We start from the raw sequence: 8,204 nt of genomic DNA, 5'->3' as shown, positions 1-8,204 counted from the left end.
AGAGACTCCCCCATCTTCCTCTGGTTAGAGAAAAACAGTATCAAAGTTCTCAGTTCACTAGTTTTGCCAGGGCTGTGTCCCCCATGGCACTTCCCCCAACCTCCTTTGGAGGGAGGAGGGGACACACTTTCCATTACCACCAGCTGAGTGTGAAGTACATCAAGAGACCCTTAGGAAAGCTTGATTTGTGCCCCTGGTCTTTTGAGACCGAGTTGTCATATCAACTAGTTCCGCCGTGGGAAGGCAGTACTGAAAGGCTTCCTGGAAGAAAGCAGAGAGGTGGTGTGTTGTTTTGCCCACAAAAGAGCAAAAATGTGTTTCTGTATGTGCCAAATTTGGACTGGGGGAGAGAACCTGGAGTCGAATTTGAGCCTAGCTAATAGTATTGCTATGACCCAGAGTGTGGGGGGCTAGAAATCCAGACATGAGGTACAGCCCCACCAACACTTGCAGCAGTCAGAGGTCCTCGCTGGTGAACCTCCAAAGCATTCCTCCAGGGAAAAGCCCCCGATTGTACACCTGATGCCTCAAGGGAAATCATTGGGTTACAAGCTGGAAAAGCCACAAAAGGCCTCTTTTTCACTAACCCCTCTCGCTCCGAGTCTGGCTCTGGAAATGCATCTTAACCCAGCACCTTAAACTGTGTGTAGGGGGAGGGGCACTGTACTGGTTAGTTTGTGTGTCAACTTGAGACAAGCTAGAGTCATCAAAGAGGAAGGAATCTCAGCTGAGGAAATGCCTCCATGAGATCCAGCTGTAAGGCATTTTCTCAATTAGTATTCAATGAGGGAGGGCCCAGCCCATGGAAAAGTTTGAGAAGCCTTGGTTTAGAAAGCAGACAGAAAAATAAAAAAAGAAAAGCAAGGGAAAGCAGAGCTATAGAAAAGTGAGGTGTGCTGTGTTTCAGGAGCTTCAGGAGCTTCAGGAGCCTGAGCCGTGAGCAGGCATGACTCAGTCAGGGGAAGGAAAGATGGGCTTGGGTTAGAGCTCCATGCTGTAGAGGAACTTTAGAAATCACTGCCCTTGTCCCTAAAAGTGACCCATGGCTTTTTTGTTTTTCTTATAAGACTAACAAGTCTGAGGTCTGGATGAGATGTCGAGCTTCGTAGCCAGGAATGGGGTTTAACAGGGAGAGCTGGGAAAGAATGAGCATCCTGGGTCCGCTTTACCCTACTCATTCTAGTTTGTAAAGTAATTGTGCCAATGTAAGGTAGAACACAAAAGCACTCTTAGAAACCAAATACATGTCAGTGGAACTTAAAATCAGTGGGTATGAGTTTTTAAAATAGCCAGGTGCACTGGCATATGCCTGCAGTCCCAACTTCTTAGGAGACTGAGGCAGGAAGATTGTTTGAGCCCAGGAGTTTGGGGCCAGCCCAGGAAAAAATAGCAAGAGTTTATCTTTAAAAAAGGTGTGGCCTTATTAACCGTCAGCAGGCACTTGAAAGTCTCCAGAATCTGAAACCACAATAGGGGTTTGGAAAGAAAGCAGGATATGAAGGAAATGACCACAGAAATGACATGAGCAATTGTTCTAGAATAAAGACAGGAGTTTCCAAATTTAAAGTGTCCATTGAGTACATGCACTAATTCATTCCTTCTGTATTTGAAATCACCTATGTGCAGAGTCCAGTTCTGGAACTACGGCAGAGACTAAAACACAAACTCTCCTCTATAGAGCTTGTATTGTACTGGGACTAGAGAGGTGACAGAGACAAAGAAATAACAGGAAGTGTCAGATGGTTCTACCACAGTCGTTCCCAACCTTTCTAACAATGTGACCCTTTAATACAGTGCCTGCTGTCATGGTGACACCCAACCATAAAAATATTTTTGTTGCCACTTCATAACTGTAATTTTGACTTGTAATGTAAATACCTGTGTTTTCTGGTGGTCTTGGGCAACTCCCGTGAAGGGGTCATTCAACCCCCAGGTTGAGAACCACTGTTCTACTACATAAAATAACCCAAGCAAAATAAATACAGGACAGTGAGGTGAGCAGCAAGGACCAGAGTTTTAAACAAGGTTGTCTCAAAAGGCCTCTGTAATAAAGTGATGTCTAAACAGAAAGAATTGAGAGATGCTGATAGGATGACAATTTAAAAGCAGAAAGGCCACATTTTTTGGGGGGGGATTTCCCTTTTATTTGCCACTGGCTGCAAACAGTCCTGGCTGCATACAAGTATTCAGCACTCATTGGAGAAGCGAATCATGGCAGCCTGTGAGAGGGGTCCTGGGATGAGAGCATCCTTGCCTTGTTCAGGAATGAGAACATATGCTGGGAATGAAACTCAATCAGTTGAGTTTGCCTAGCATGCAGGGAGCCCTGGGTTCAATCCCAAACAGCAGCAGAAACTCGGCACAGTGTTGGCACATGCCGGCAATCCCAGCACTTGGGCGGCTGAGGCAGGAAATGTAGGAGTTCAGTCATCCTCAGCCACCTAACAAGTTCAATCCCTGGACCATGCTAGACTCAACACTAAGGTCATCTTATTTAGGTGACAGGAGAAGCGGCAAAGCAACCCGTCATTTAGTCACCCAGTTGTTTCTTCTTCATTGGATGATGAGACAGCCACTGGTCCCTGTCACCCTGGAGGACTTTTCCCTCCTTGGCTCTGACTTCCCTCTCCATCTGCTTAACAAGCCAGTCCCTTCGAAGCCAAGGTTGTGGCTGCTTTCATCTCCTTCAGCGTCCTGGGGCTCTGCACCATTCCCAACAATTGACTTGTCCTGCAGCTCTCTTGTCTGCACCTTCCCCCTTCAAAACGTTCCACCATTCCATAGCTACCACAAACCCTGTGGGCTGTAGGGTTACCTTATGTAACCTTTGGCATCACTTCCTGCCAGAGTCAGGAGGCAAGCAAACCAAGGACTAGCCTAAGGTCTGGATGCAGATAGCTTGAGTGTCAACCATCTAACTGTGTAATATTGCAGCTGTGCTGAACTTCTTGTCCCTTGCATAACAGGGGCAATAAGTAGTAACCTGTTGCCTTTGAGTTCCGAGAAGAAGCAATACACTTGCAGAAAACATACTAACAGTCCACTGTTGTTAGAGGGGTTCACGCTGTTGTCATAGAGTCAGTTTCTCCAGAAGCAAGTTCTCATTTGCTTACTTCCCAAGTCAGTTCTCAGCCCCTTTCCCATCATCTCTAATTCCCAAACCCACAGAACTGAATACGAGGAGTGGCCTATGACATAGCCCCTACTTCAAGTCCATTATCCAATCAATTGGCAGATAGGCCTTGCTCTTTCCTTCTGGGTGGTTTGGTTTTGTTTGTTTTCCTTTGAACTTCTTTTCCTTCTTTTTTCACCCTTCTGCTGTGGCTGAGTGTTCCCAAATCTCCTATGATAGCTAGAACAACATGTGGCTGAGTGAGAGAGTGAGGCGGGCAGACAGGCAGTCTCCACAGGCTCAGACCTCCACTCCCAACACAGGAAATCTTTAGATGCTGATAACTATGTTTCATTCCCTCAGAAAAATCTTCAGTATTCCTGCTTCATTGCCTCAGGTGGGGAATCCTCCAGGCGAAGCCTGTGTTCCCAATCGTTCCAGAGGCTGTGGCGGGAGCTTTTCAAAGTTCAAGGCTTGCCTGGGAAAATCCAAGGCTTGTCTTGCCAACTTAATTTGATGACATCTCAGAAGAAAGAGTAAAATATTTTTAAAGGCGTAGGGATATATTATTGTGTTTGCTGAGCATGTGTGAGACCCCGTGTCTGTCTAATCCACAGTACTGAGGAGGAGTGGTAGTAGTAGTGTTAATAATAATAATAACTTTTAAAAATCGCCCCCGCTTTAAAGCCCTGCCACCCATGGCCCCAACACCATTCTCCCCTTCCAATTTGCCTGTTTTCTTACATGTTTATATCTGAATCACCCTCCTCACCGTATTCCTCCATCTCAGTCTACCTGGTCTTCAGTTCACCTCAACCTCTGTTTGCCCCTAAGGTGCAGAAGCCCACTTATCTCTATGACTACATTACCTGAAACCAACCTCTGCCCTGGTTACACGTCACTGCCCTGAGTTTCACTATGCGGTTGAGACTGTGAATTATCATATGATCCTACACCTCACTTCAACCCCCTCTTCAACCTCTCTTCAACCTCCGATATGCTGAACCTAGAAAAGCCATGAATATCATCAAGAAAAAGGGACTAGAGAGGTAGCTCAGAGGTTAAGAGCACCGGTTGCTCTTAGAGAGGACCCAGGTTCAATTCCCAGCAACCACACGGCGGTTCACAACCACCTGTAACTCTAGCTCCGGGGGATCTGATGCCCTCTTTTGGTTTCCTTGGGCACCAAGCATCTACGCGGCAGGCAAAATATCCATACACATAAAATAATAATACAATTTTAAATTAAAAATACTGGGAAAGACTCAGAATATTTTGATTCTAATGATAATATTACAGTATACCACATACTAAATTCTGTTCTAAAGAATTTTACATCTATTAACCTGCTTTGTTCTCACAATAATTCCATGAAGTAAAAATACTACTATCCACATTTTACAACCAGGAAAACCGAGGCCCAGAGGGGTCACGTAAGTCACCATCGATTAACCACCGACAAGATACTGGAGGTAAACCCAGATGGAGTTCAGGAAGGCTGTAGCATGGAAACACATCAAAAAGAGACTCTAGGGCCCATTCTCTCCCTGGCACTGTAAAATGGCTGCTTTTTTGTGTTGTAAACTGAAAGGAATAGGAGATAGTATTGTTTTAAGCTGCAATTTGTCCTCCCTTTATTCCTGTGATTCTAAATAAGTCAAAAGAAAACTGGGGGAAAATAACCTCTCCCCACTTTGTAGATGAAGTAACTAGGATTACTCTCAGATTCCTATGGAATAAGTGACTCTTTTAATTGGCCACTGCCCTAAAAGAAGACACACATGAAATGTTGTGTGTTCTGCATTGCTCAAGGACATTGCTGCCATCAGGAAGAGTTTTGAATATGTACAAATAACTATTCTCCATGTTAACCTGTGTCCTTGGTAAAATGAGTCAGTTGTTCCTCCAAGTGGCAGCATGTCCACACATACCTGAACCCCAGAGCCTCGCTCTTTGGGGGCAAGTATGAGGGTCTGCATGATCGCTGCATACTGCCTGAGCTGTCTGTTTCCTAAGACCCAAGGTGACAGCCCCAAAGCTGGGTTCCCATGCTCATCACCCCTGCCTGTAAAAGAGAGATTGCCGGCTGTGTCAGTGAATCCCAGGGTTGAACAATTCTCTTCTCTCCTGTGACCCAAGCAGGGATTTTTATCTCTTGACATTTTATTAAAGAAGAGGGGTAAACAGTGGCTTGCTACCTCAGAAAACACTGCCCAGAGTCAAGCCAGCTCTCTGGTGATCCACCCTGACTCCTTGTAGCTTTATGGAGGTTTGGAAAATCTAGTTTCAATGTCTTCAAAAAGGTTATCTTTGGTAGCTGTAGTGATTCTTTTAAAATGAAATGAGAAGTTAAGAAACATTGCTACTTTAAAAATATGACTCCCAAGTCATTGGTATTTGGATGTTTTTGTAAGTTCAGATGGATTCCATATGGGTGGAAGGATGCAGACTTGATTTTAAAAGGCAAGTAAGATGGTTTTAACAGAAGCCATCTATATATCATTCCACCACCAGCAAGTTATCTGTGTGAAGGGATGTCTGAGCTGTCACACACATTCTAGACTGGCCTCTAGCATTTCCTCTGCCTCCACCATGTCTACATCCTCCAGTGCTCCCAGAAGAGACTCAAGACACCACACGCTCCAAAGGCAGATGGCAGGTTAAGCAAAACAGTCACACATTACAAAAGAAATGGGAGGTTCCCCAGAGACAGATGTGGGCTAATGTAACCATGGTTTTTAATCTCTGCAGATGCACTCTCTATACCTGTGTGTGGCTTGTACACTGTGTTCAAGAGAAACATGATAACAGTTAACAGATGGACTCTCTGGGGCTCTTTGTTATCAAGCACCTTTGACTTCGCAGCTCTCCTGGACATAAACCATTGCTAGTATATAAGCCCAGAAGCTTGATTTTTACACTTAGCATAATGAGCCTTGTCAAATATTACTACCAATCATTTACATCATAATAGATACCCGGACTAGCTATGGAACATATACAGCTGATTTAACACACAGAAACTGCCACCTGTTACTTTTCTATTAGTCCTGAGTATTGTCTCTTCAGCTGTCACTTTCTTTCAATGGCTGCTGTTTAGCTGCTGTAAAGATAGTCATCACCATCTGATTTCTTTGGGACTACTTTCACACCGTAAAGTGGAATCAGATCTTTTATTTACCTTGAAAAACAGAAAGGACTGTCTGCCACTGGCCTGACACCGGTGTGTTCTCTCTCAGAAAAGCCAATACCCAGCTTCATTCCTGGAACCTGGAACCATTGCATGTAATCATTACAGTATATGAATGTCCAAGTGTTTGCTCCACAAGACAGGCAGGAATCAAGGTGTAATCAAGACTCTCACTGGTCCCAGAGGACTGCCCTGTGAGTCATCTTCCTTTCTTACCCAACTGACACAGACACAGAGGAAGCCAGCAACGCTGTCTCCTGAAGTGTATCATTTCATTAAATTACCATATGGCCCTATATGCTTTCACTCTCAGATTTTATAGAGCAGGCATAGCTCAATGGGGTCAGGCAAATCTCAGAAAGCAACTAACAATAGAGCAGCCCCAATGCGGATCTCAGAACCTCTTAAGGAAAGGGAGTATGCAGAATCATCCTCAGGGGTAACCTGTCTGGGAAACTGGAGCCCCTGGAGCCTAAACAGCACTGTGGCTCCAAGTAATGATACCATCTTTTGTTCTTGGGCTCGTTTTCCTGCCTAAATCCTGTCACCTGCTTCTTCCCTAGGGAGTGAGCTAATAGGTGACTGTCACCTCTCTCAATGAGTCCATCTGGTTCACTGAAGCTTACCTCACAATGAGAGGCGAGTCAAAAAATGGGAAGAAGTGTACAAGGCCGTCTTGTTTCTCTAAGTTCACCACTGCCAACTCATCAAAGAGCCAGTTAGCTTCCCTGCCACTGAAAGTATTAACTAGAAGGCAACAGGGCCTTCCAGAACATTCAAATGTGACCTAAACTGAGCTGCTATTTATCCATGTTATTTCAGGTCTTTTATTCAGGTGAAATATACCAGATCCCTGTCTTCCCTCTTAGGTAACTTCCTTTCTTAAGCTTCATAACCTGGTGGGATTTCGAATCATTTAGTCACATGAGAAGTAACAATTCATCCATCTCGTAAACCCATAAACCAAGGGGGGGGATCTTCATCCTCCCCCTGCCGGTCCCCCTCCCCTGCAGATTCCTGTGAGGAGCAGGGAGCTGTGGCTCTCACTCAGTCATTTAACTGGGACTTGGGTTTCTGGTGCTCCCCACCTGCACCGATATGTAGCTAGAATAGTGTTTGCCAAGCCACAAGCTTTAGCAGGGAAGAACCACATGCTAGAGCCATCTGCCTGGCTTGGAATCTGGTTCTGTCGTGCTCTCTGTAGGAAAGTTCACTAGTGTCCACCTGCCTGTCCTCTCATTTTTAACACAGGCATGAAAATAGTACCTATGGGCTGGGGAGATGTTCACTCACTACAGTGTCTGTCACACAAGGGTGGGGACTTAAGTTCAAGTCCCCAAGACCTGTGTAAGAGCCATGTGTTGTGGCGTGTATCTGTAACCCCAATACTGAGTAAGGGGGACAGAAACAGGTAGAGCCCTAAAACTCGTTGCCAGCCAGCCTAGCCAAATTGATGAATTCCAAGTTCAGTGAATGACTCAGACTATAAAGCAATAAGGTGGAGGTGATTGAAGAAGACATCTAAAGTTGACCTCCATATCCCCAAATGTATATATGCACCCACATTACCACACATGTGTGCACATGCACACACACACACACACACACACACTAATAAATAGTACCTACCTTGTGAGATAAATGGAAGAATGTATTTGACTAATGTAAATAAAAGAGTTAATAGTTGTTAGCTAATTATAGGCGCTAGATATTATTGTTGTTATATTCTGAAGAACACAATTATGCTCAAGAGATGTTTCTGAGGAAACTGAAGTCTACAATAAAGTATGGTTGAAACTATTTCACACTGGCATAGTCATCAAATCTACAAAGCTAGCAACTATAATCCACCATGGAAGAGAAAACAAACTAGAACACAATCTTTTCCCTGGGACTTTTCCT

The sequence above is a fragment of the Cricetulus griseus genome, chromosome 4 (genome assembly GCF_003668045.3).
Source record: "Cricetulus griseus strain 17A/GY chromosome 4, alternate assembly CriGri-PICRH-1.0, whole genome shotgun sequence".
NCBI classification, from domain to species: Eukaryota; Metazoa; Chordata; class Mammalia; order Rodentia; family Cricetidae; genus Cricetulus; species Cricetulus griseus.
The sequence above is the reverse complement of the archived record's forward strand: the minus strand, read 5'-3'. Positions refer to the sequence as shown.